This window comes from Equus przewalskii, chromosome 21 (assembly GCF_037783145.1).
Source record: "Equus przewalskii isolate Varuska chromosome 21, EquPr2, whole genome shotgun sequence".
NCBI lineage: Eukaryota > Metazoa > Chordata > Mammalia > Perissodactyla > Equidae > Equus > Equus przewalskii.
The window spans coordinates 36,795,747-36,805,671 of record NC_091851.1 but is presented as its reverse complement, the minus strand read 5'-3'; positions in this window follow the sequence as shown (position 1 = coordinate 36,805,671).

Sequence of the window (9,925 nt, the reverse complement as noted above, 5' to 3'; positions counted from 1 at the left end):
CAGCCTCCGGACCCCTGGCCAGCGCTCCGTGGGGTTCAGAGGCTCATGGGCGGAAACTCGGGACTCCTCCTCGACTTGGAGGCTCCTGGGATCTTCGGACACGTGCAATTTCAGCCTCCTGCCGTATTACGATGTAGCGGCCAGCGTTGAAAATTAGGATATTTTATTTAGGGTGAACGGGTGGGAATATTTCCACTTCCCCAGCCCGCCCCCTCCTTGCCACCTGCAGCTGTGGAAGGAAAGGACGCTTTCCCTCGCTTCAAGGGCGTTCCGTGAAGACGCCTTCTGATTGCACCCGGTAGAGATGTAAGCAAATTAGCCAATTAAGGCAGCTCCACGAACCCCGCACCACATTCAGGCAACTCGCTCGTTACTTGCCACTCAGGCAGGGAAACTAAAAAAGGAACCAAGTCAACTTCTCGGAGAGAAAATATCTTTGATGAATGAATTAAAATGAAAGATTTCTTGATTATTGGAAGCATCTGACATGATTCTCGCTCCAAGGTCGAAAGTCAACAGCACCTTCTCAAAGCAGAGTTCCTGCCGTTCCTTCAGGAAACTCTTTATTCAGGGTCTACGACGAGTCAGGTTGACATGAAAAGATGGAGGGAAAGTAGAACAAACAGGATGTTAATCAAAGAGACAAACAGGTATAGCAGACCTGAGCCCTCTGTCCGCATCTCCTGGGGGCTGCTGTCTACGGAGAGCCAGGTCACACGAGGCCGAGAAGGTGACGCACGCCGTGTGGGAGGCAGCCCGAGTGGGCAGAGCGGGTTTGCCGGCAGGTGAAGCCTCACAAGGTGGTGGGTCCGACTGTTTTCGATGCTCCTTTCCAAGGTTACCTCCTCCCGATGGGCTCCTGTCCCCCATACCCCACCCCACCCCATCGGCAGTCCCGGACTGGGCAGGAGTGACTGACCACCAGGCCACAGTGGGGACCAGAAGAGCGGGGCCTCTGGGGTGGGGTGAACAGTGCAGAGAGCTGGTGGGGTGTGGGGGGCTGCAGACGAGGGAGTGAGGGGTGAATGGGGGAGAGGGTCTGGCCAGTCTCCCTGCTGACTGAGGTGTGGTTATGTGGCTTTCCCTGGGAACCTGGGACTGAGGGCGCATTGCCACAGGCAGCATGAGGGGCAAGTCACCAGAGAACCCCACCCACACCGGTTTCTCTGCTGCAGTGAGGACACCGCGTGGGTTGGAATGTGTCGCTTGAATCGGAGTGAAGTTCTGACTGTTCACCCTCCTTTTCTTTTTGTGTGTGCTTGGCCTGCAAAGGGCAGGCCTGTTTATTACAACGGTAACACCCACTTCCTTGTCTGATAAGTGCATTGGGCAAGAGTCACGTGTCTGAGGTCACTGACCCATCCAGCCCCTGATTGCTCCCCAGGCAACGATGTCAGCACCCGGGACAGCTCCTCGCACACAGTGAGTGCTCAATAATTGTTCGTGTGAAGACCAGACACACGTCCTAGAGCAAGCGGGGGGCTGTCAGTGGACGGGTGCGGAGGAGAGACGTGGTCTCAGCCCTGGGGTTCTGGGGTTCCGAGCCCCTTCTAGTGAGGTGGGTGAAAGGAGAAAGCTGGGGGCGGACACAGGAGCCACTGGAGGGGTCCCAAAGTTGACAGCAGGGGTTCCCACCCAAAAGTCGGGGCTGTGCATGAGACGTGACTGCACTGGCGTGTTGGTAAACCGGGGCTTCAGGAAAAAAAAGCTCTGATTTGTAGCAACTGCTGGTTTCCGTGGGGGGTTCTCTGACCGTGGCTGATCCCAACCTACCAGTTAATAGAATTCCTGAACATTTCCGGAGCGGCTCTCGGAGCTGGCTGTCCTCTGCACACACTGGCATGAGTGACCAGGCTGGTCCCCACTAGAGGTCTCACAGCAGATGTGGGGGCGGGGGCACCGTGGGCTGCGGGGAGCATGCACATCTCACCACACAACGGGGAGCGATCCTTGAATCACCACAAAGTCACAGACAATGAGGGTCTGGGGGTTCAGGCCAATTAACACCGGAGAGGAGAGCCCAGCAGGAAGGGGGCAGGGCAGGGTCTTCCAGAGGCGATGAGGACGGTGAAACTGAAACGATGGACCCCGGAGGCCCCAGAGCCCTCCAGCCTTTTTGAAAGCGACTCCCCTTGGATGGGGCTGCACAGGTCAAAGCTGAGGGAAGGATGCTGACTGTGCTGCGGTTTTATCAGAAAAGTTGTGCCAAAGGTTAGTACTCGATTCATTCGTTGATTACTCTAAGAAGCAGGGCACATTTGCCAGTATCACCTAAATTTGTTAAATCTGAGATGAAAACTCATTTTTTGTCACATTTAGTTTCATTTTTCCGGATAAAGCCTTTTATTCAGAAGAGGTGGGCGAGAACAGGAACTCGTGCCGATGACCAGCTGGGCGCCCTTCCTGTGCGTCAGTGTCCCACTCTGTAAAATGGGGACAGTAACACAGTGTCCGCGGTGTGGAGGACTGAACGATTCCACGTGTGGCTCTGCGAACAGAGCCTGGACTCAAGCGTGTCCCAGTGCGTGTTTCTTCAACACATCGCAGAACCTTTCCCGTGGGACTTTGGTACCCAGTTTAATTGGATTCACCTCAAATGGCCTTGTCATCTGATCAGATCATCCTTGGATAATAGACACCTCGTGTCATTACCTGTGGTCCTTGCTGGGAAGCAAAGGCACCATGGCGTCATGAGAGGGACTTGGGGGACCTGACCTGGGCCCCGGGCCAGGCTGTGGGGGTGATTGGGGGTGAGGAGAAACAGAAGATCCCCCCAAGGAGGAGACATTTCATCTGAGACCTGGCAGGTGAGCTGCAGGTAACAGGTGATGGACTGAGGTGGAGAAACATTCCAGGCGGAGGGAACAGCATATGCAAAGGCCCTGAGACACTGGGAGCCTAGTATTTCGAAGGCCAGAGGAGAGGCCAGTGTGGCTGGGGCCAAGCAGACACAGGTGAGCAGCAGGTGGCGAAGCAGGCGAGAGGCGGGGACTGGGGGCGTTTGGGCTCCTCCCAAGGGCCGTGGGCAGCCTCTGGAAGTTCTGAAGCAGAGGCGTGACTGGGATCCGATTCGCCTCTTGGGGTGTTCCCAGTTTTAGTGGGATGCTCTCCTAGTCTGGGCCTCTTTTCTTTCCTCCCTGTTCCCTATCACAGCCTGTTTCACCGTTGAGAACCCGTGTGGGATGGCTGGGCTCTGCTGTAGGGCCCTGGTCACATCTCAGGAGAAAATCAGAGCGGATGGTCAGGAAGCGTTCAGCAAGGCCTCTGGCCTGGGCAGCAGGGGTCTGAGAGTCAGTCAGCAACAGTGTCTTGTTCTGGGGACCAAGCCTGAGTAAGGGCTTTGAGGGGAAGCCTCAAGACACGTTCCAAGTCACGGGGGTGATGGAGGGAGCAGCGAAGGGGTCAGGGTGGATGTCCCTGGCCTTGGGAGCGTCAGTGGGCAAGCACCTGCTGGTGGGGAGTTCAGATCCGCCAGGGCTGCAGGTTCGCGGGGAACCAGGAGACACGGGGCCGTCTCCGTGCAAACAACTTCAGCTCCCACGGTTTACGTTCCTGCGAAGTGTCAAAATTACTAAAATTCCTCCAGAGGATAAACTTATGCCTCTCTGTTTTGTGTCTGCTTATTGTGGGATGAATGATTTCATTAAGCTACACAAGTAGCACTTGGAGTAAAAATATAGAGAATTAACTAAAAATAGGTAAAGCGGTGAAATTCGGCCACAGGACGTTTCCTGATAATTAAGGGCCGGCGCCCGCCTGCATTTCCACGCGGCTCTTGTCTCCGGCCTGTCGCTTTTCCCCGAGTGGCACAGACATGACTTTGTTTTCCAGCGTGAAGAGTCTCTTAATTAAATCTTATTTGTCAAGAAGGCGAGATGTGTTTGCGTTTCCTCGGGCTCCCAATGTTATAAGCTGTGCCATGTTTTCTCTGAAAAATGCTCCTTTTCTGCTTGAAAGAGCTGGATTGCTGCCTTTTCCCTCTTCCGTTGTGAGGAGGAGATGCCTCAAGTCCTTTGTCAGGTTATCAATGGTCCTGCTTAAAGGATCCTGAAGCCATCACCTGAAAGTCACAGCTCCTGAAACATAATAAAACGCCCACTTTAGCACGTTGTCGCCTGTCAGAGCAAGCTTCCCTCCGCTCGGAGTTCCAGAGCCTGTCAACTGCCCGAGTCAATGACCTCTGCCTGTTGCTTCTGGGGTTTCACTGTTGACACGGTGTCTCTTTCAGCTTCTCCGAAGCCGTGTGACATGCTCCGTTTAGTAGTGCGTCCTTCCTTTCTTCTATCTCAATCTAATTGCTCTGATTTATGTCCCTCGACAACACTCCCACACGTGTGTCATCTGTACCTCTGCGTGGACTAGGATGGTCTCAAGATCAAGGTCCCTGGCAGGTAACCAACACAACTTCAAGTTCCGGGACATCCTCTGCAATCAACATCAACTACCCCATCAAGAAAGCAGACCCTGGTGTTGGTGGTGAGTAGCAGATAATTTATGAGCTTGTCAGCATGTTCCACGGCCCCTGATCTGTATCAGCATGAAGTAAGAAACCAGTTAAGAGGCGTCAGGAAAACACGGCATGCCCCCGCCCCCTCGCCTTACCATTTGACGTTGACTCATTCATGTATGAAATTGGGTCTTTGTGATGGTGGAGTATTAAAGATCCCATGTAGTTGAATTAATATCATGGAACCGGAGAGTGGAACCAGGTCATTAAATGCTCCGTGGGTTGCCCTCCTTCCAACAGGCAGAAGAAAACAACAGAAGGTTTAGATGCAAATGTGAACTCAGGTCCGAGTGTTCATGAGAACCAGCTTAGGCTGCAAAAGGAGAACTGGGTGGAGGTCCCAGATAATTTGGGTTAAAAAGACTTTCATTGGGAGAAGCAGTCACCCAGGCACAGGCTGTGGATTCTGCCGTGGTTTATCCTCCCTGTCTGTCTGCTTGTGGATGACCTCAGGGTTCACGCCAACATTTAGTGAAACTGTCGAAGCATCACTGAAATTCCTTGAGCCAAAGAGAACGTGTTCAGGTCCCAGTCCTGCCCCCCCTGTGAGCTGGACAGACCGTCCTCCCTCTCTGGCCCTCAGTTTCCCCATCTATAGATTCCACACTCCCTTTGACGTTCGTTGGTGTTGCCCAGTGAAGATAAAGGAGGCGGAGGGGTGGAAGAGAGCCTGCTTCTGCTGGTGTCCCAAGAAGAGAAAGCTTGATGTCAGGACATCCTGAGACGTGTCCTGGGAAGAAGGAAGCCTTCAAGGGACAAAGGAGCTGTGTAGGAGTCACAGCTCTAACGGAACAGCCAACTTTCAACCAACCAAAAATTCTAATAAAAGGGCTCTGAATTATATATTGAACCTTTATGTGTCTTTTTGCAATTATGTTAATCATTTATTCACGGGACTCTTGGCTGTGCCATTGTAGTTCACACTTAGCTGGTTAATTGCTAGTGCAGACCCCAACAGTCTGGTCTTCTCCTTCCTCTCAAACAGAACTCCAATTTTACTAAGACGTGGGGAACAAATGTGCTCTCTAGCACCAGGGGATGAATGACAATATGCCTCAGCCCATCATGACGACCTCATTTCCCTTTCCAGGGATTGGTTTGAGGGACATGTGGAGTCACATCTAGCCAATGAGTTAGATGTAAGTCTCTTATTTAAAGAGACACATGAGAAGCAACTCTCTCTTTTATATTTTCTTTATTATTGTCATGGCTCTGAGAGGATGGGATGTGAGGTGATATGGCAGCCATCTTGTGACCATGAGGGCACAAGCCTGAGGACAATGCCAATGTGCTGAGGAAGGGAGAGTAGAAACACGGAGAGTACCAGGTCCTTGATGTTGCTGAGGTGACCGACAGTGGACTTGCCTACATGCCATAATAAATCCTTCCATTATAGCTACGAACATTTTCATTCTGAGAAGGACACCTTTCTCCATGTTCACACCTCTATCAGCAGGAGCCAAGAGGATGTCCAGGAGCTCCTTGGCTTCCAGACAAGACTGCCCCTTCCCTGGCCCATGCCTCAACTGACAAGAGCCAATGGGAAGACCCACGACTCTCTGTTACTCTGGAAATGCCTCTGCCCTCCTGCCCCTAAACGCACGACCCGCCAGCATGTTCCATCCGGAGACCTTTGGGATTGATCGCGTGGTACTTTCTGTCCCCGTTGGAACTGGTCTCTACGTGGAGCCGAGAACTCCAGGCCTCCTTTCTCCCCTGGACCCATCCTCATACGACTCAGTGAGAAATGAGACCAAACCCACTTCTCTGGCCCTCCCACCCTAAGTCTCTGCTTTGTTTTTCTGCACGGCATTATTCCTGTCTGACTCATGGTCTTTCCCAGGGATGCTGGATGAGGACCCTTCGTCCAGGTTTCCTAACACAGCCTGAGGGCATCCTGGAGAGCTAATGCTGGGAGCTAGTGTTGGGAGGTGCAACGCCTGGGCATCACGGGTGAGGGAAGGGGGAAATGAGATGGTTGGGAAGCGATTTACTTGGCGGGCGACGGCCTCACCGAAGACCCGGTCAGCCCCTGCTGCGTGGACCCTCTCCAGGCAAGCTGAGCAGGAACAACGTGCCTCAGGACGGTGCCTGTGAGGAAGGTGGGGAGAGGCCACCTGTCGCTGGTCCCTCTGTCTCCTGTCCCTCGGTGGTTAAGTGACTTTTTAGGGAGTCATCTTCCGGTCACCACAGGTTGCATCGCCTGGTTCCTCCCACAGGTGCTGGGGAAGCCGGATCCCATGCTTGTCTTTGTGGCATTTTACCTGTCCAGGTTGGGCGGGAGGGCCCAGAAACGTGGGCTGTTGGCCTCAGGCAATGTGTGGGATACGGCCTGAAATTAAGGTGCAATATTAAGTTCTGCCTTGACATCTTTGAGCCTCAGAGGAGCCCAAAGGCCTAACCACAAGTTCTCCTGCTCTCACCTGAGGTGCCCCGCCCCCCTGCAGGAAAGCTCTCCCCTCGGCTGTTTCCCCATCAGCTGGACCGGCTCACCTCCGCCTGGGCTTCCACCTAACTGGGTTCACCTCCCTGCCAGTCTGTGGAATTATGCAAACTAGACAATCTCCTCCTCCCAGGAACCAGGGGCACCTCACCCTCTTGTTACTACAAACCCTGCCCCCTACAGCCCCTGCCGGTTCACTCTGTTCCCAACTGCAACCTCCGTGTGGCTCTGTGTGATAGGAAGTGTCCTACCTCGGGCGGTGAGTATATGTGACAGTGAACTGCTGTCAGTCTCATCTGTCCAGTGTCAGGTGTCGTGTGTTTGGCCATTTCATACTGTTTAGGGTGGGGGATCCCTCCCTCACCGATGGGGTGAACAGGAGACGGAATCCCGCAGACCTACAGTGAGGAGGTTTCTCCAGGGGGAGACAGCTGAGGCTGAAAACATCTGAGATGACACGTAACGTGCATCTGATACGCATCCCTCACGTTTCACATCTTTATTTGTTTGCCAACTTTCCTCTACTAGAAAATATGCTTTTAAGGGTAGAGATTTGGGCTGTAGTTTTCCCTGCTGCATCTCAAGCAGTTGCAAGGTTTCCAGCACAAAATAGGCCTTTAGTCGATATTTACGGAATGAAGAAATGAACAAACTAATGCAGATAGCAAGCACCCTCGGCTGGGAAAGAACGAGGACATGATCCCTGATGCCAGACTCTGCAGGAAAACTTACCAGAATTTCGCCCCTTTATGACTGCCTTGAAGAAGGCAACGTGGAGGCAGCACCTTCGGGCCCTCACTGAGCCGCAGCCTCCCCCTCCTCCGGCTCCTGGCTCCCAGTGTAGAGGTGGGTGGGACGGTGGGTGGGGACCGTCTTCCTCCTCCTCTCTCCTCCCCATCACCCCGCTCCCCGTCTCCTCACTCACCTTGGGGAGAGGTTTTCGTGGCTGCTGCCTTTGGTCCAACACTTCACCTCATCCCGCTTCTTCCATCAGTCCCAGGCCGCTGTTCTAAAGTAGGGACGAGCACACACGGCCCTGAATTGTCGTTATTTATGCGATGCCTTCACCTGTTCTCCACTGAGCTTTGGGAGTCGGGTTAAGAGGTGGGAGGCTGTCTGCCGACCTCACTTCCCACACCGGGCAGCACATCCATCCTCAAAGGGGGATCGGGGCGGCGCATGTCCCCGCCCACCACAGACTGGACACGGTTGCCTGGGGGCTGAGTTACACCCCAGCCTTGACCTCTGGCCAGCTGTGTGTGAACAGACTAGAACCCCATGGAGTCAGTTTCTGAGTCTATAAGGTGGGAAGAACGCTGAACTGCACTGATTCTGAGATGCACCTTTTTCACATGTTAATATCTCTCGAATCTGGTTGTGCCACATAATCGATGGAGTCTTATGCATCACGATTTAATTGGCAGCGTTTTCCTCCTTAGTGGTCCATAGAACAACGACGCCTCATCCATCAGTCTTGTCTTAGGTGTGTGAACGCAGGGCCGTCTGCCACTGACCGACTATCCTGAAGGTCAAATGTGACCACGGGGGTTGAGAGGCCTTTGCAAAGTATAAAATGCTGCCCAGTCGTTCGTCCCTGCTGTGCCTGGTGAGCATCCCTGACGGACATGCCTCTCCTCCAGGCCTCCGGTCCTGGTCCTTCCACCCAGGACAGTGGACTGGACCTGGATGTCGAGATTTGCTCTGCTGGGTGATGTCTCAAGAAACCCAAGGCCAGGGAGCGCAGCCAGGCCACTGAGCAAAGTTGTCCGAGAAGAAATGGAGATGAGAGGACTCCACGGAACCTTCCAACCTGACGTTCTAGGATGGTTAAGGGTCTCCCTGAGGACCTGAGGAGAGAGTGGCCGGCAGAGGCTGGTGCTGCACACGTCCAGGGCCACCCCTCACGTCCACCCGGTGGGAACGGGGCCCCTGGACGTGTGCAGGGAACATTGCACGATCACACCTCTGGCCTCGGTGCTGCTCTTCAGGGGGTGGGGCGAGATGCCCCGAAAACTGCTGCTCGGCCTGAAGCATGCGGGACCTTAAGGAAGGGGGCCACCGCAGAGAAGAGGGAAATCCGACAAGTGACACCGTTTGCCAAGAAATGTCGATAGCAAGATGTGTGTGTCGGCTGTGTCTACACGAGTCAGACACAGCAAGTGATTGTTCCCAATCTAATCCTATTATGGGCAATTTAAGGGACAGTCTGCTGTGAAACGGAAGGCCCAGCTGGGCACCTGGAAGCGGCGTTTCCACGAGACCTCCTGTTCTGACATCTTCCGGCACCCACCACAGCCCTGGGGCCACAGTGGGGACCGAAAGTGGGCAGAGGACGCAATTGGAGGCATTTGAATCCATTAGCCCCAACTTCTGGGGTAGGTAGGTCACCCCTGCAGACGTGTGGCCCTTGAGCAGCTTTTCCTGGCACCCAGAGGCGAAACACGCAGGCTCTGGAGTCAGACCCCATGGGTCCAGGTCCCAGATCTGCCACTTACAGCTACTCTCAGAACTGGCAGCTTTTTAATTTTCTGAATGAAAAATCATTTTTATTATAAAAGTGATAGATATTTGTTGTAAAAATAAATAATCCCGGAAGCACAGCCTTGCAACATTTCAGTTGGATCTGGAGTCCTGAGAGCTGCCTCTTCTGCACAAAGATCGTTATGTGGCCCCCGCCCCGCCCCCTCTAGAGGAAGCTGAGTCATTAGTCTGGCATTCAAGGCCACTGTGGTCCCGTCCCAAGTGATGTGGAGGTGACAGGGGTCGTTTCTGGCTGCCCAGGATCCATGTCCCTTCCCTGGAGCTGCCCCACTTCCTTTTGGGAATCGCCACTCCCCATGTGGGAGTGTCACGGGGTGGCTCCTGGTGACACCTTCCACCAGGAAAGCTGAGGGGTGAGGCCCTCCCTCCCCCTCCTTACTTTCCCGAGGGGTGGGCCCTGGTCTGAGGCTGGCCCCTCACTCGCTCCTTCTGGG